The sequence below is a fragment of the Narcine bancroftii genome, unplaced genomic scaffold (assembly GCF_036971445.1).
Source record: "Narcine bancroftii isolate sNarBan1 unplaced genomic scaffold, sNarBan1.hap1 Scaffold_159, whole genome shotgun sequence".
Taxonomy (NCBI): Eukaryota; Metazoa; Chordata; class Chondrichthyes; order Torpediniformes; family Narcinidae; genus Narcine; species Narcine bancroftii.
In genome coordinates, this window is record NW_027211894.1 from 3,805,037 (window position 1) to 3,824,225 (window position 19,189).

Sequence of the window (19,189 nt, forward strand, 5' to 3'; positions counted from 1 at the left end):
CACCTCTGAATCCCCATATTTGATTCCTCGCCTCTGTTTCCCCACCTCTGATTCCCCGCCTCTGATTCCCCATATCTGATTCCCCGCATCTGATTCCCTGCATCTGATTCCAAGCCTCTGATTCCCTGCCTCTGATTCCCAACCTCTGATTCCCCACCTCTGATTCCCCATATCTGATTCCCCGCTCTGTTTCCCCGCCTCTGATTCCCCGCCTCTGTTTCCCCATACCTAATTCCCAACCTCTGATGCCCCAACTCTGATTCCCTGCCTCTGATTCCCCGCGTTCTATTCCCTGCCTCTGATTTCCCGCCTGTGATTCCCCATCTCTGATTCACCACCTCTGATTCCCCACCTCTGATTCCCCATATCTAATTCCCCGCCTCTGTTTTCCCGCCTCTGATTCCCCGCCTCTGTTTCCCCATATCTGATTCCCAGCCTCTGTTTCCCCGCCTCTGATTCCCTGCATCTGATTCCAAGCCTCTGATTCCCTGCCTCTGATTCCCAACCTCTGATTCCCCACCTCTGATTCCCCATATCTGATTCCCAGCCTCTGTTTCCCCGCCTCTGATTCCCCGCGTCTGTTTCCCCATATCTGATTGCCAGCCTCTGATTCCCCGCCTCTGATTCCCCGCCTCTGATTCCCTGCCTCTGATTCCCCATCTCCGATTCCGCACATGTGATTCCCTGCCTCTGATTCCCCGCCTCTGATTCCCCGCCTCTGATTCCCTGCCTCTGATTTCCAACCTCTGATTCCCCACCTCTGATTCCCCGTGTTTGATTCCCCGCCTATGTTTCCCCGCCTCTGATTCCCCGCCTCTGTTTCCCAATATCTAAGTCCCCGCCTCTGATTCCCCAACTCTAATTCCCCACCTCTGATTCCCCAGCTCTGATTCCCCGCCTCTGATTCCCTGCATCTGATTCCCTGCATCTGATTCCAAGCCTCTGATTCCCTGCCTCTGATTCCTAACCTCTGATTCCCCACCTCTGATTCCCCATATCTGATTCCCAGCCTCTGTTTCCCCGCCTCTGATTCCCCGCCTCTGTTTCCCCATATCTGATTCCCGGCCTCTGATTCCCCGCCTCTGATTCCCCGCCTCTGATTCCCTGCCTCTGATTCCCAACCTCTGATTCCCCACCTCTGATTCCCCGTGTTTGATTCCCCGCCTCTGTTTCCCCGCCTCTGATTCCCCGCCTCTGATTCCCCATATCTCATTCCCCGCCTCTGATTCCCCATCTCTGATTCCCGGACTCTGATTCCCCACCTCTGATTCCCGACCTCTTATTCCCGGCATCTGATTCCGGCCTCTGATTCCCGGCCTCTGATTTCCTGCTTCTGATTCTGATTCCCTGCCTCTGATTCCCCATTTCTGATTCCGCACATCTAATTCCCTGCCTCTGATTCCCCACCTCTGATTCCCCATATCTGAATCCCCGCCTCTGTTTCCCCGTCTCTGATTCCCCGCCTCTGTTTCCCCATATCTAAGTCCCCGCCTCTGATTCCCCAACTTTGATTCCCCACCTCTGATTCCCCAGCTCTGATTCCCCGCCTCTGATTCCCCACCTCTGATTCCCCATATCTGATTCCCAGCCTCTGTTTCCCCGCCTCTGATTCCCTGCCTCTGATTCCCCATCTCCGATTCCGCACATCTGATTCCCTGCCTCTCATTCCCCGCCTCTGATTCCCCGCCTCTGATTCCCTGCCTCTGATTCCCAACCTCTGATTCCCCACCTCTGATTCCCCGTGTTTGATTCCCCGCCTCTGTTTCCCCGCCTCTGATTCCCCGCCTCTGATTCCCCAACTCTAATTCCCCGCCTCTGATTCCCCATATCTGATTCCCCGCCTCTGTTTCCCCGCCTCTGATTCCCCGCCCCTGTTTCCCCATATCTGATTCCCTGCCTCTGATTCCCCAACTTTGATTCCCAGCCTCTGATTCCCCAGCTCTGATTCCCCGCCTCTGATTCCCCGCATCTGATTCCCTGCATCTGATTCCAAGCCTCTGATTCCCTGCCTCTGATTCCCAACCTCTGATTCCCCACCTCTGATTCCCCATATCTGATTCCCAGCCTCTGTTTCCCCGCCTCTGATTCCCCGCGTCTGTTTCCCCATATCTGATTCCCGGCCTCTGATTCCCCGCCTCTGATTCCCCGCCTCTGATTCCCTGCCTCTGATTCCCCATCTCCGATTCCGCACATGTGATTCCCTGCCTCTGATTCCCCGCCTCTGATTCCCCGCCTCTGATTCCCTGCCTCTGATTTCCAACCTCTGATTCACCACCTCTGATTCCCCATATCTGATTCCCCGCCTCTGTTTCCCCGCCTCTGATTCCCCGCCCCTGTTTCCCCATATCTGATTCCCTGCCTCTGATTCCCCAACTTTGATTCCCAGCCTCTGATTCCCCAGCTCTGATTCCCCGCCTCTGATTCCCCGCATCTGATTCCCTGCATCTGATTCCAAGCCTCTGATTCCCTGCCTCTGATTCCCAACCTCTGATTCCCCACCTCTGATTCCCCATATCTGATTCCCAGCCTCTGTTTCCCCGCCTCTGATTCCCCGCGTCTGTTTCCCCATATCTGATTGCCAGCCTCTGATTCCTCGCCTCTGATTCCCCGCCTCTGATTCCCTGCCTCTGATTCCCCATCTCCGATTCCGCACATGTGATTCCCTGCCTCTGATTCCCCGCCTCTGATTCCCCGCCTCTGATTCCCTGCCTCTGATTTCCAACCTCTGATTCCCCACCTCTGATTCCCCGTGTTTGATTCCCCGCCTATGTTTCCCCGCCTCTGATTCCCCGCCTCTGTTTCCCAATATCTAAGTCCCCGCCTCTGATTCCCCAACTCTAATTCCCCACCTCTGATTCCCCAGCTCTGATTCCCCGCCTCTGATTCCCTGCATCTGATTCCCTGCATCTGATTCCAAGCCTCTGATTCCCTGCCTCTGATTCCTAACCTCTGATTCCCCACCTCTGATTCCCCATATCTGATTCCCAGCCTCTGTTTCCCCGCCTCTGATTCCCCGCCTCTGTTTCCCCATATCTGATTCCCGGCCTCTGATTCCCCGCCTCTGATTCCCCGCCTCTGATTCCCTGCCTCTGATTCCCAACCTCTGATTCCCCACCTCTGATTCCCCGTGTTTGATTCCCCGCCTCTGTTTCCCCGCCTCTGATTCCCCGCCTCTGATTCCCCATATCTCATTCCCCGCCTCTGATTCCCCATCTCTGATTCCCGGACTCTGATTCCCCACCTCTGATTCCCGACCTCTTATTCCCGGCATCTGATTCCGGCCTCTGATTCCCGGCCTCTGATTTCCTGCTTCTGATTCTGATTCCCTGCCTCTGATTCCCCATTTCTGATTCCGCACATCTAATTCCCTGCCTCTGATTCCCCACCTCTGATTCCCCATATCTGAATCCCCGCCTCTGTTTCCCCGTCTCTGATTCCCCGCCTCTGTTTCCCCATATCTAAGTCCCCGCCTCTGATTCCCCAACTTTGATTCCCCACCTCTAATTCCCCAGCTCTGATTCCCCGCCTCTGATTCCCCACCTCTGATTCCCCATATCTGATTCCCAGCCTCTGTTTCCCCGCCTCTGATTCCCTGCCTCTGATTCCCCATCTCCGATTCCGCACATCTGATTCCCTGCCTCTCATTCCCCGCCTCTGATTCCCCGCCTCTGATTCCCTGCCTCTGATTCCCAACCTCTGATTCCCCACCTCTGATTCCCCGTGTTTGATTCCCCGCCTCTGTTTCCCCGCCTCTGATTCCCCGCCTCTGATTCCCCAACTCTAATTCCCCGCCTCTGATTCCCCATATCTGATTCCCCGCCTCTGTTTCCCCGCCTCTGATTCCCCGCCCCTGTTTCCCCATATCTGATTCCCTGCCTCTAATTCCCCAACTTTGATTCCCAGCCTCTGATTCCCCAGCTCTGATTCCCCGCCTCTGATTCCCCGCATCTGACTCCCTGCATCTGATTCCAAGCCTCTGATTCCCTGCCTCTGATTCCCAACCTCTGATTCCCCACCTCTGATTCCCCATATCTGATTCCCAGCCTCTGTTTCCCCGCCTCTGATTCCCCGCGTCTGTTTCCCCATATCTGATTCCCGGCCTCTGATTCCCCGCCTCTGATTCCCCGCCTCTGATTCCCTGCCTCTGATTCCCCATCTCCGATTCCGCACATGTGATTCCCTGCCTCTGATTCCCCGCCTCTTATTCCCCGCCTCTGATTCCCTGCCTCTGATTTCCAACCTCTGATTCCCCACCTCTGATTCCCCGTGTTTGATTCCCCGCCTATGTTTCCCCGCCTCTGATTCCCCGCCTCTGTTTCCCAATATCTAAGTCCCCGCCTCTGATTCCCCAACTCTAATTCCCCACCTCTGATTCCCCAGCTCTGATTCCCCGCCTCTGATTCCCTGCATCTGATTCCCTGCATCTGATTCCAAGCCTCTGATTCCCTGCCTCTGATTCCTAACCTCTGATTCCCCACCTCTGATTCCCCATATCTGATTCCCAGCCTCTGTTTCCCCGCCTCTGATTCCCCGCCTCTGTTTCCCCATATCTGATTCCCGGCCTCTGATTCCCCGCCTCTGATTCCCCGCCTCTGATTCCCTGCCTCTGATTCCCAACCTCTGATTCCCCACCTCTGATTCCCCGTGTTTGATTCCCCGCCTCTGTTTCCCCGCCTCTGATTCCCCGCCTCTGATTCCCCAACTCTAATTCCCCGCCTCTGATTCCCCATATCTGATTCCCCGCCTCTGTTTCCCCGCCTCTTATTCCCCGCCCCTGTTTCCCCATATCTGATTCCCTGCCTCTGATTCCCGAACTTTGATTCCCAGCCTCTGATTCCCCAGCTCTGATTCCCCGCCTCTGATTCCCCGCATCTGATTCCCTGCATCTGATTCCAAGCCTCTGATTCCCTGCCTCTGATTCCCAACCTCTGATTCCCCACCTCTGATTCCCCATATCTGATTCCCAGCCTCTGTTTCCCCGCCTCTGATTCCCCGCCTCTGTTTCCCCATATCTGATTCCCGGCCTCTGATTCCCCGCATCAGATTCCCCGCCTCTGATTCCCTGCCTCTGATTCCTCATCTCCGATTCCGCACATCTGATTCCCTGCCTCTGATTCCCCGCCTCTGATTCCCCGCCTCTGATTCCCTGCCTCTGATTCCCAACCTCTGATTCCCCACCTCTGATTCCCCGTGTTTGATTCCCCGCCTCTGTTTCCCCGCCTCTGATTCAACAGCTCTGATTCCCCGCCTCTGATTCCCCACATCCGATTCCCCATATCTGATTCCCCGCCTCTGTTTCCCCGCCCCTGATTCCCCGCCTCTGTTTCCCCATATCTGATTCCCCGCCTCTGATTCCCAACTATGATTCCCCGCCTCTTATTCCCCAGCTCTGATTCCCTGCCTCTGATTCCCCGCGTTCTATTCCCTGCCTCTGATTCCCCGCCTGTGATTCCCCATCTCTGATTCACCACCTCTGATTCCCCACCACTGATTCCCCATATCTAATTCCCCGCCTCTGTTTGCCTGCCTCTGATTCCCCGCCTCTGTATCCCATATCTGATTCCCCGCCTCTGAATCCCCAACTCTGATTCCCTGCCTCTGATTCCCCAGCTTCATTCCCCGCCTTTGATTCCCCCCGTCTGATTCCCAGCCTCTGAATCCCCGTGTCTGATAACCTGCCTCTGATTCCCCGCCTCTGATTCCCCATCTCAGATTCACCGCCTCTGATTCCCCAACTCTGATTCCCCATCTCTGATTCCGCACATCCGATTCCCTGCCTCTGATTCCCCGACTCTGATTCCCCACCTCTGATTCCCCAGCTCTGATTCCCCGCCTCTGATTCCCCAACTCTGATTCCCTGCCTCTGATTCCCCAGCTCTGATTCCCCGCCTCTGATTCCGCGTGTTTGATCCCCTGCCTCTGATTCCCCAGCTCTGATTCCCCATCTCTGATTCACCGCCTTTGATTCGCCACCTCTGATTCCCCATATCTGATTCCTCGCCACTGTTTCCCCGCCTCTGATTCCCCGCCTCTGATTCCCCATATCTCATTCCCCGCCTTTGATTCCCCATCTCTGATTCCCGGACTCTGATTCCCCACCTCTGATTCCCGACCTCTTATTCCCGGCATCTGATTCCGGCCTCTGATTCCCGGCCTCTGATTCCCTGCTTCTGATTCTGATTCCCTGCCTCTGATTCCCCATTTCTGATTCCGCACATCTAATTCCCTGCCTCTGATTCCCCACCTCTGATTCCCCATATCTGAATCCCCGCCTCTGTTTCCCCGTCTCTGATTCCCCGCCTCTGTTTCCCCATATCTAAGTCCCCGCCTCTGATTCCCCAACTTTGATTCCCCACCTCTGATTCCCCAGCTCTGATTCCCCGCCTCTGATTCCCCACCTCTGATTCCCCATATCTGATTCCCAGCCTCTGTTTCCCCGCCTCTGATTCCCCGCCTCTGTTTCCCCATATCTGATTCCCGGCCTCTGATTCCCCGCCTCTGATTCCCCGCCTCTGATTCCCTGCCTCTGATTCCCCATCTCCGATTCCGCACATCTGATTCCCTGCCTCTCATTCCCCGCCTCTGATTCCCCGCCTCTGATTCCCTGCCTCTGATTCCCAACCTCTGATTCCCCACCTCTGATTCCCCGTGTTTGATTCCCCGCCTCTGTTTCCCCGCCTCTGATTCCCCGCCTCTGATTCCCCAACTCTAATTCCCCGCCTCTGATTCCCCATATCTGATTCCCCGCCTCTGTTTCCCCGCCTCTGATTCCCCGCCCCTGTTTCCCCATATCTGATTCCATGCATCTGATTCCCGAACTTTGATTCCCAGCCTCTGATTCCCCAGCTCTGATTCCCCGCCTCTGATTCCCCGCATCTGATTCCCTGCATCTGATTCCAAGCCTCTGATTCCCTGCCTCTGATTCCCAACCTCTGATTCCCCACCTCTGATTCCCCATATCTGATTCCCAGCCTCTGTTTCCCCGCCTCTGATTCCCCGCCTCTGTTTCCCCATATCTGATTCCCGGCCTCTGATTCCCCGCCTCTGATTCCCCGCCTCTGATTCCCTGCCTCTGATTCCCCATCTCCGATTCCGCACATGTGATTCCCTGCCTCTGATTCCCCGCCTCTGATTCCCCGCCTCTGATTCCCTGCCTCTGATTTCCAACCTCTGATTCCCCACCTCTGATTCCCCGTGTTTGATTCCCCGCCTATGTTTCCCCGCCTCTGATTCCCCGCCTCTGTTTCCCAATATCTAAGTCCCCTCCTCTAATCCCCAACTCTAATTCCCCACCTCTGATTCCCCAGCTCTGATTCCCCGCCTCTGATTCCCTGCATCTGATTCCCTGCATCTGATTCCAAGCCTCTGATTCCCTGCCTCTAATTCCCAACCTCTGATTCCCCACCTCTGATTCCCCATATCTGATTTCCAGCATCTGTTTCCCCGCCTCTGATTCCCCGCCTCTGTTTCCCCATATCTGATTCCCGGCCTCTGGTTCCCCGCCTCTGATTCCCCGCCTCTGATTCCCTGCCTCTGATTCCCCATCTCCGATTCCGCACATCTGATTCCCTGCCTCTGATTCCCCGCCTCTGATTCCCCGCCTCTGATTCCCTGCCTCTGATTCCCAACCTCTGATTCCCCACCTCTGATTCCCCGTGTTTGATTCCCCGCCTCTGTATCCCCGCCTCTGATTCCCCGCCTCTGATTCCCCAACTCTAATTCCCCGCCTCTGATTCCCCATATCTGATTCCCCGCCTCTGTTTCCCCGCCTCTGATTCCCCGCCCCTGTTTCCCCATATCTGATTCCCTGCCTATGATTCCCCAACTTTGATTCCCAGCCTCTGATTCCCCAGCTCTGATTCCCCGCCTCTGATTCCCCGCATCTGATTCCCTGCATCTGATTCCAAGCCTCTGATTCCCTGCCTCTGATTCCCAACCTCTGATTCCCCACCTCTGATTCCCCATATCTGATTCCCAGCCTCTGTTTCCCCGCCTCTGATTCCCCGCCTCTGTTTCCCCATATTTGATTCCCGGCCTCTGATTCCCCGCATCTGATTCCCCGCCTCTGATTCCATGCCTCTGATTCCCCAACTTTGATTCCCAGCCTCTGATTCCCCAGCTCTGATTCCCCGCCTCTGATTCCCCGCATCTGATTCCCTGCATCTGATTCCAAGCCTCTGATTCCCTGCCTCTGATTCCCAACCTCTGATTCCCCACCTCTGATTCCCCATATCTGATTCCCAGCCTCTGTTTCCCCGCCTCTGATTCCCCGCCTCTGTTTCCCCATATCTGATTCCCGGCCTCTGATTCCCCGCATCTGATTCCCCGCCTCTGATTCCCTGCCTCTGATTCCTCATCTCCGATTCCGCACATCTGATTCCCTGCCTCTGATTCCCCGCCTCTGATTCCCCGCCTCTGATTCCCTGCCTCTGATTCCCAACCTCTGATTCCCCACCTCTGATTCCCCGTGTTTGATTCACCGCCTCTGTTTCCCCGCCTCTGATTCCCCGCCTCTGATTCCCCAACTCTAATTCCCTGCCTCTGATTCCCCATATCTGATTCCCTGCCTCTGTTTCCCCGCCTCTGATTCCCCGCCCCTGTTTCCCCATATCTGATTCCCTGCCTCTGATTCCCCAACTTTGATTCCCAGCCTCTGATTCCCCAGCTCTGATTCCCCGCCTCTGATTCCCCGTGTTTGATTCCCTGCCTCTGATTCCCCGCCTCTGATTCCCCATCTCTGATTCACAGCCTTTGATTCGCCACGTCTGATTCCCCATATCTGATTCCCCACCTCTGTTTCCCCACCTCTGATTCCCCGCCTCTGATTCTCCATATCTCATTCCCCGCCTCTGACTCCCCATCTCTGATTCCCGGACTCTGATTCCCCACCTCTGATTCCCGGCCTCTTATTCCCAGCATCTGATTCCAGGCCTCTGATTCCCAGCCTCTGACTCCCCGCTTCTGATTCTGATTCCCTGCCTCTGATTCCCCGCCTCTGATTCCGCACATCTGATTCCCCGCCTCTGTTTCCCCAGATCTAATTCCCCACCTCTGATGCCCCAACTCTGATTCCCCGCCTCTGATTCCCCAGCTCTGATTACCTGCCTCTGATTCTCCACATCCGATTCCCCATATCTGATTGCCCGCCTCTGTTTCCCCGCCCCTGATTCCCCGCCTCTGTTTCCCCATATCTGATTCCCCGCCTCTGATTCCCAACTATGATTCCCCGCCTCTTATTCCCCAGCTCTGATTCCCTGCCTCTCATTCCCCGCGTTCTATTCCCTGCCTCTGATTCCCCGCCTGTGATTCCCCATCACTGATTCACCACCTCTGATTCCCCACCACTGATTGCCCATATCTAATTCCCCGCCTCTGTTTGCCCGCCTCTGATTCCCCGCCTCTGTTTCCCCATATCTGATTCTCCGCCTCTGAATCCCCAACTCTGATTCCCCGCCTCTGATTCCCCACCTCAGATTCACCGCCTCTGATTCCCCACCTCTGATTCCCCATCTCTGATTCCGCACATCCGATTCCCTGCCTCTGATTCCCCGACTCTGATTCCCCACCTCTGATTCCCCAGCTCTGATTCCCCGCCTCTGATTCCCCAACTCTGATTCCCCGCCTCTGATTCCCCAGCTCTGATTCACCGCCTCTGATTCCCCGTGTTTGATCCCCTGCCTCTGATTCCCCAGCTCTGATTCCCCATCTCTGATTCACCGCCTTTGATTCGCCACCTCTGATTCCCCATATCTGATTCCTCGCCACTGTTTCCCCGCCTCTGATTCCCCCCCTCTGATTCCCCATATCTCATTCCCCGCCTCTGATTCCCCATCTCTGATTCCCAGCCTCTGTTTCCCCGCCTCTGATTCCCCGCCTCTGTTTCCCCATATCTGATTCCCGGCCTCTGATTCCCCGCCTCTGATTCCCCGCCTCTGATTCCCTGCCTCTGATTCCCCATCTCCGATTCCGCACATCTGATTCCCTGCCTCTCATTCCCCGCCTCTGATTCCCCGCCTCTGATTCCCTGCCTCTGATTCCCAACCTCTGATTCCCCACCTCTGATTCCCCGTGTTTGATTCCCCGCCTCTGTTTCCCCGCCTCTGATTCCCCGCCTCTGATTCCCCAACTCTAATTCCCCGCCTCTGATTCCCCATATCTGATTCCCTGCCTCTGATTCCCCAACTATGATTCCCAGCCTCTGATTCCCCAACTATGATTCCCAGCCTCTGATTCCCCAGCTCTGATTCCCCGCCTCTGATTCCCCGCATCTGATTCCCTGCATCTGATTCCAAGCCTCTGATTCCCTGCCTCTGATTCCCAACCTCTGATTCCCCACCTCTGATTCCCCATATCTGATTCCCAGCCTCTGTTTCCCCGCCTCTGATTCCCCGCGTCTGTTTCCCCATATCTGATTCCCGGCCTCTGATTCCCGGCCTCTGATTCCCCGCCTCTGATTCCCTGCCTCTGATTCCCCATCTCCGATTCCGCACATGTGATTCCCTGCCTCTGATTCCCCGCCTCTGATTCCCCGCCTCTGATTCCCTGCCTCTGATTCCCAACCTCTGATTCCCCACCTCTGATTCCCCGTGTTTGATTCCCCGCCTATGTTTCCCCGCCTCTGATTCCCCGCCTCTGTTTCCCAATATCTAAGTCCCCGCCTCTGATTCCCCAACTCTAATTCCCCACCTCTGATTCCCCAGCTCTGATTCCCCGCCTCTGATTCCCTGCATCTGATTCCCTGCATCTGATTCCAAGCCTCTGATTCCCTGCCTCTGATTCCCAACCTCTGATTCCCCACCTCTGATTCCCCATATCTGATTCCCAGCCTCTGTTTCCCCGCCTCTGATTCCCCGCCTCTGTTTCCCCATATCTGATTCCCGGCCTCTGATTCCCCGCCTCTGATTCCCCGCCTCTGATTCCCTGCCTCTGATTCCCCATCTCCGATTCCGCACATGTGATTCCCTGCCTCTGATTCCCCGCCTCTGATTCCCCGCCTCTGATTCCCTGCCTCTGATTTCCAACCTCTGATTCCCCACCTCTGATTCCCCGTGTTTGATTCCCCGCCTATGTTTCCCCGCCTCTGATTCCCCGCCTCTGTTTCCCAATATCTAAGTCCCCTCCTCTAATCCCCAACTCTAATTCCCCACCTCTGATTCCCCAGCTCTGATTCCCCGCCTCTGATTCCCTGCATCTGATTCCCTGCATCTGATTCCAAGCCTCTGATTCCCTGCCTCTGATTCCCAACCTCTGATTCCCCACCTCTGATTCCCCATATCTGATTTCCAGCATCTGTTTCCCCGCCTCTGATTCCCCGCCTCTGTTTCCCCATATCTGATTCCCGGCCTCTGGTTCCCCGCCTCTGATTCCCCGCCTCTGATTCCCTGCCTCTGATTCCCCATCTCCGATTCCGCACATCTGATTCCCTGCCTCTCATTCCCCGCCTCTGATTCCCCGCCTCTGATTCCCTGCCTCTGATTCCCAACCTCTGATTCCCCACCTCTGATTCCCCGTGTTTAATTCCCCGCCTCTGTATCCCCGCCTCTGATTCCCCGCCTCTGATTCCCCAACTCTAATTCCCCGCCTCTGATTCCCCATATCTGATTCCCCGCCTCTGTTTCCCCGCCTCTGATTCCCCGCCCCTGTTTCCCCATATCTGATTCCCTGCCTATGATTCCCCAACTTTGATTCCCAGCCTCTGATTCCCCAGCTGTGATTCCCTGCCTCTGATTCCCCGCATCTGATTCCCTGCATCTGATTCCAAGCCTCTGATTCCCTGCCTCTGATTCCCAACCTCTGATTCCCCACCTATGATTCCCCATATCTGATTCCCAGCCTCTGTTTCCCCGCCTCTGATTCCCCGCCTCTGTTTCCCCATATTTGATTCCCGGCCTCTGATTCCCCGCATCTGATTCCCCGCCTCTGATTCCATGCCTCTGATTCCCCAACTTTGATTCCCAGCCTCTGATTCCCCAGCTCTGATTCCCCGCCTCTGATTCCCCGCATCTGATTCCCTGCATCTGATTCCAAGCCTCTGATTCCCTGCCTCTGATTCCCAACCTCTGGTTCCCCACCTCTGATTCCCCACATCTGATTCCCAGCCTCTGTTTCCCCGCCTCTGATTCCCCGCCTCTGTTTCCCCATATCTGATTCCCGGCCTCTGATTCCCCGCATCTGATTCCCCGCCTCTGATTCCCTGCCTCTGATTCCTCATCTCCGATTCCGCACATCTGATTCCCTGCCTCTGATTCCCCGCCTCTGATTCCCCGCCTCTGATTCCCTGCCTCTGATTCCCAACCTCTGATTCCCCACCTCTGATTCCCCGTGTTTGATTCCCCGCCTCTGTTTCCCCGCCTCTGATTCCCCGCCTCTGATTCCCCAACTCTAATTCCCTGCCTCTGATTCCCCATATCTGATTCCCTGCCTCTGTTTCCCCGCCTCTGATTCCCCGCCCCTGTTTCCCCATATCTGATTCCCTGCCTCTGATTCCCCAACTTTGATTCCCAGCCTCTGATTCCCCAGCTCTGATTCCCCGCCTCTGATTCCCCGTGTTTGATTCCCTGCCTCTGATTCCCCGCCTCTGATTCCCCATCTCTGATTCACAGCCTTTGATTCGCCACGTCTGATTCCCCATATCTGATTCCCCACCTCTGTTTCCCCACCTCTGATTCCCCGCCTCTGATTCTCCATATCTCATTCCCCGCCTCTGACTCCCCATCTCTGATTCCCGGACTCTGATTCCCCACCTCTGATTCCCGGCCTCTTATTCCCAGCATCTGATTCCAGGCCTCTGATTCCCGGCCTCTGACTCCCCGCTTCTGATTCTGATTCCCTGCCTCTGATTCCCCGCCTCTGATTCCGCACATCTGATTCCCCGCCTCTGTTTCCCCAGATCTAATTCCCCACCTCTGATGCCCCAACTCTGATTCCCCGCCTCTGATTCCCCAGCTCTGATTCCCTGCCTCTGATTCTCCACATCCGATTCCCCATATCTGATTCCCCGCCTCTGTTTCCCCGCCCCTGATTCCCCGCCTCTGTTTCCCCATATCTGATTCCCCGCCTCTGATTCCCAACTATGATTCCCTGCCTCTTATTCCCCAGCTCTGATTCCCTGCCTCTGATTCCCCGCGTTCTATTCCCTGCCTCTGATTCCCCGCCACTGATTCACCACCTCTGATTCCCCACCACTGATTGCCCATATCTAATTCCCCGCCTCTGTTTGCCCGCCTCTGATTCCCCGCCTCTGTTTCCCCATATCTGATTCTCCGCCTCTGAATCCCCAACTCTGATTCCCCGCCTCTGATTCCCCACCTCAGATTCACCGCCTCTGATTCCACACCTCTGATTCCCCATCTCTGATTCCGCACATCCGATTCCCTGCCTCTGATTCCCCGACTCTGATTCCCCACCTCTGATTCCCCAGCTCTGATTCCCCGCCTCTGATTCCCCAACTCTGATTCCCCGCCTCTGATTCCCCAGCTCTGATTCACCGCCTCTGATTCCCCGTGTTTGATCCCCTGCCTCTGATTCCCCAGCTCTGATTCCCCATCTCTGATTCACCGCCTTTGATTCGCCACCTCTGATTCCCCATATCTGATTCCTCGCCACTGTTTCCCCGCCTCTGATTCCCCCCCTCTGATTCCCCATATCTCATGCCCCGCCTCTGATTCCCCATCTCTGATTCCCAGCCTCTGTTTCCCCGCCTCTGATTCCCCGCCTCTGTTTCCCCATATCTGATTCCCGGCCTCTGATTCCCCGCCTCTGATTCCCCGCCTCTGATTCCCTGCCTCTGATTCCCCATCTCCGATTCCGCACATCTGATTCCCTGCCTCTCAGTTCCCGCCTCTGATTCCCCGCCTCTGATTCCCTGCCTCTGATTCCCAACCTCTGATTCCCCACCTCTGATTCCCCGTGTTTGATTCCCCGCCTCTGTTTCCCCGCCTCTGATTCCCCGCCTCTGATTCCCCAACTCTAATTCCCCGCCTCTGATTCCCCATATCTGATTCATCGCCTCTGTTTCCCCGCCTCTGATTCCCCGCCCCTGTTTCCCCATATCTGATTCCCTGCCTATGATTCCCCAACTATGATTCCCAGCCTCTGATTCCCCAGCTCTGATTCCCCGCCTCTGATTCCCCGCATCTGATTCCCTGCATCTGATTCCAAGCCTCTGATTCCCTGCCTCTGATTCGCAACCTCTGATTCCCCACCTCTGATTCCCCATATCTGATTCCCAGCCTCTGTTTCCCCGCCTCTGATTCCCCGCGTCTGTTTCCCCATATCTGATTCCCGGCCTCTGATTCCCGGCCTCTGATTCCCCGCCTCTGATTCCCTGCCTCTGATTCCCCATCTCCGATTCCGCACATGTGATTCCCTGCCTCTGATTCCCCGCCTCTGATTCCCCGCCTCTGATTCCCTGCCTCTGATTTCCAACCTCTGATTCCCCACCTCTGATTCCCCGTGTTTGATTCCCCGCCTATGTTTCCCCGCCTCTGATTCCCCGCCTCTGTTTCCCAATATCTAAGTCCCCGCCTCTGATTCCCCAACTCTAATTCCCCACCTCTGATTCCCCAGCTCTGATTCCCCGCCTCTGATTCCCTGCATCTGATTCCCTGCATCTGATTCCAAGCCTCTGATTCCCTGCCTCTGATTCCCAACCTCTGATTCCCCACCTCTGATTCCCCATATCTTATTCCCAGCCTCTGTTTCCCCGCCTCTGATTCCCCGCCTCTGTTTCCCCATATCTGATTCCCGGCCTCTGATTCCCCGCCTCTGATTCCCCGCCTCTGATTCCCTGCCTCTGATTCCCCATCTCCGATTCCGCACATCTGATTCCCTGCCTCATGATTCCCCGCCTCTGATTCCCCGCCTCTGATTCCCTGCCTCTGATTCCCAACCTCTGATTCCCCACCTCTGATTCCCCATATCTGATTCCCCACCTCTGTTTCCCCACCTCTGATTCCCCGCCTCTGATTCTCCATATCTCATTCCCCGCCTCTGACTCCCCATCTCTGATTCCCGGACTCTGATTCCCCACCTCTGATTCCCGGCCTCTTATTCCCAGCATCTGATTCCAGGCCTCTGATTCCCGGCCTCTGACTCCCCGCTTCTGATTCTGATTCCCTGCCTCTGATTCCCCGCCTCTGATTCCGCACATCTGATTCCCCGCCTCTGTTTCCCCAGATCTAATTCCCCACCTCTGATGCCCCAACTCTGATTCCCCGCCTCTGATTCCCCAGCTCTGATTCCCTGCCTCTGATTCTCCACATCCGATTCCCCATATCTGATTCCCCGCCTCTGTTTCCCCGCCCCTGATTCCCCGCCTCTGTTTCCCCATATCTGATTCCCCGCCTCTGATTCCCAACTATGATTCCCCGCCTCTTATTCCCCAGCTCTGATTCCCTGCCTCTGATTCCCCGCGTTCTATTCCCTGCCTCTGATTCCCCGCCTGTGATTCCCCATCACTGATTCACAACCTCTGATTCCCCACCACTGATTGCCCATATCTAATTCCCCGCCTCTGTTTGCCCGCCCCTGATTCCCCGCCTCTGTTTCCCCATATCTGATTCTCCGCCTCTGAATCCCCAACTCTGATTCCCCGCCTCTGATTCCCCACCTCAGATTCACCGCCTCTGATTCCCCACCTCTGATTCCCCATCTCTGATTCCGCACATCCGATTCCCTGCCTATGATTCCCCGACTCTGATTCCCCACCTCTGATTCCCCAGCTCTGATTCCCCGCCTCTGATTCCCCAACTCTGATTCCCCGCCTCTGATTCCCCAGCTCTGATTCACCGCCTCTGATTCCCCGTGTTTGATCCCCTGCCTCTGATTCCCCAGCTCTGATTCACCATCTCTGATTCACCGCCTTTGATTCGCCACCTCTGATTCCCCATATCTGATTCCTCGCCACTGTTTCCCCGCCTCTGATTCCCCCCCTCTGATTCCCCATATCTCATTCCCCGCCTCTGATTCCCCATCTCTGATTCCCAGCCTCTGTTTCCCCGCCTCTGATTCCCCGCCTCTGTTTCCCCATATCTGATTCCCGGCCTCTGATTCCCCGCCTCTGATTCCCCGCCTCTGATTCCCTGCCTCTGATTCCCCATCTCCGATTCCGCACATCTGATTCCCTGCCTCTCATTCCCCGCCTCTGATTCCCCGCCTCTGATTCCCTGCCTCTGATTCCCAACCTCTGATTCCCCACCTCTGATTCCCCGTGTTTGATTCCCCGCCTCTGTTTCCCCGCCTCTGATTCCCCGCCTCTGATTCCCCAACTCTAATTCCCCGCCTCTGATTCCCCATATCTGATTCCCCGCCTCTGTTTCCCCGCCTCTGATTCCCCGCCCCTGTTTCCCCATATCTGATTCCCTGCCTCTGATTCCCCAACTTTGATTCCCAGCCTCTGATTCCCCAGCTCTGATTCCCCGCCTCTGATTGCCCGCATCTGATTCCCTGCATCTGATTCCAACCTCTGATTCCCTGCCTCTGATTCCCAACCTCTGATTCCCCACCTCTGATTCCCCATATCTGATTCCCAGCCTCTGTTTCCCCGCCTCTGATTCCCCGCGTCTGTTTCCCCATATCTGATTCCCGGCCTCTGATTCCCGGCCTCTGATTCCCCGCCTCTGATTCCCTGCCTCTGATTCCCCATCTCCGATTCCGCACATGTGATTCCCTGCCTCTGATTCCCCGCCTCTGATTCCCCGCCTCTGATTCCCTGCCTCTGATTTCCAACCTCTGATTCCCCACCTCTGATTCCCCGTGTTTGATTCCCCGCCTATGTTTCCCCGCCTCTGATTCCCCGCCTCTGTTTCCCAATATCTAAGTCCCCGCCTCTGATTCCCCAACTCTAATTCCCCACCTCTGATTCCCCAGCTCTGATTCCCCGCCTCTGATTCCCTGCATCTGATTCCCTGCATCTGATTCCAAGCCTCTGATTCCCTGTCTCTGATTCCCAACCTCTGATTCCCCACCTCTGATTCCCCATATCTGATTCCCAGCCTCTGTTTCCCCGCCTCTGATTCCCCGCCTCTGTTTCCCCATATCTGATTCCCGGCCTCTGATTCCCCGCCTCTGATTCCCCGCCTCTGATTCCCTGCCTCTGATTCCCCATCTCCGATTCCGCACATCTGATTCCCTGCCTCTGATTCCCCGCCTCTGATTCCCCGCCTCTGATTCCCTGCCTCTGATTCCCAACCTCTGATTCCCCACCTCTGATTCCCCGTGTTTGATTCCCCGCCTCTGTTTCCCCGCCTCTGATTCCCCGCCTCTGATTCCCCAACTCTAATTCCCCGCCTCTGATTCCCCATATCTGATTCCCCGCCTCTGTTTCCCCGCCTCTGATTCCCCGCCCCTGTTTCCCCATATCTGATTCCCTGCCTCTGATTCCCGAGCTTTGATTCCCAGCCTCTGATTCCCCAGCTCTGATTCCCCGCCTCTGATTCCCCGCATCTGATTCCCTGCATCTGATTCCAAGCCTCTGATTCCCTGCCTCTGATTCCCAACCTCTGATTCCCCACCTCTGATTCCCCATATCTGATTCCCAGCCTCTGTTTCCCCGCCTCTGATTCCCCGCCTCTGTTTCCCCATATCTGATTCCCGGCCTCTGATTCCCCGCATCTGATTCCCCGCCTCTGATTCCCTGCCTCTGATTCCTCATCTCCGATTCCGCACATCTGATTCCCTGCCTCTGATTCCCCACCTCTGATTCCCCGCCTCTGATTCCCTGCCTCTGATTCCCAACCTCTGATTCCCCACCTCTGATTCCCCGTGTTTGATTCCCCGCCTCTGTTTCCCCGCCTCTGATTCAACAGCTCTGATTCCCCGCCTCTGATTCCCCACATCCGATTCCCCATATCTGACTCCCCGCCTCTGTTTCCCCGCCCCTGATTCCCCGCCTCTGTTTCCCCATATCTGATTCCCCGCCTCTGATTCCCAACTATGATTCCCCGCCTCTTATTCCCCAGCTCTGATTCCCTGCCTCTGATTCCCCGCGTTCTATTCCCTGCCTCTGATTCCCCGCCTGTGATTCCCCATCTCTGATTCACCACCTCTGATTCCCCACCACTGATTCCCCATATCTAATTCCCCGCCTCTGTTTGCCCGCCTCTGATTCCCCGCCTCTGTTCCCCCATATCTGATTCCCCGCCTCTGAATCCCCAACTCTGATTCCCTGCCTCTGATTCCCCAGCTTCATTCCCCGCCTTTGATTCCCCCCGTCTGATTCCCAGCCTCTGAATCCCCGTGTCTGATAACCTGCCTCTGATTCCCCGCCTCTGATTCCCCATCTCAGATTCACCGCCTCTGATTCCCCAACTCTGATTCCCCATCTCTGATTCCGCACATCCGATTCCCTGCCTCTGATTCCCCGACTCTGATTCCCCACCTCTGATTCCCCAGCTCTGATTCCCCGCCTCTGATTCCCCAACTCTGATTCCCTGCCTCTGATTCCCCAGCTCTGATTCCCCGCCTCTGATTCCGCGTGTTTGATCCCCTGCCTCTGATTCCCCAGCTCTGATTCCCCATCTCTGATTCACCGCCTTTGATTCGCCACCTCTGATTCCCCATATCTGATTCCTCGCCACTGTTTCCCCGCCTCTGATTCCCCGCCTCTGATTCCCCATATCTCATTCCCCGCCTCTGATTCCCCATCTCTGATTCCCGGACTCTGATTCCCCACCTCTGATTCCCGACCTCTTATTCCCGGCATCTGATTCCGGCCTCTGATTCCCGGCCTCTGATTCCCTGCTTCTGATTCTGATTCCCTGCCTCTGATTCCCCATTTCTGATTCCGCACATCTAATTCCCTGCCTCTGATTCCCCACCTCTGATTCCCCATATCTGAATCCCCGCCTCTGTTTCCCCGTCTCTGATTCCCCGCCTCTGTTTCCCCATATCTAAGTCCCCGCCTCTGATTCCCCAACTTTGATTCCCCACCTCTGATTCCCCAGCTCTGATTCCCCGCCTCTGATTCCCCACCTCTGATTCCCCATATCTGATTCCCAGCCTCTGTTTCCCCGCCTCTGATTCCCCGCCTCTGTTTCCCGATATCTGATTCCCGGCCTCTGATTCGCCGCCTCTGATTCCCCGCCTCTGATTCCCTGCCTCTGATTCCCCATCTCCGATTCCGCACATCTGATTCCCTGCCTCTCATTCCCCGCCTCTGATTCCCCGCCTCTGATTCCCTGCCTCTGAT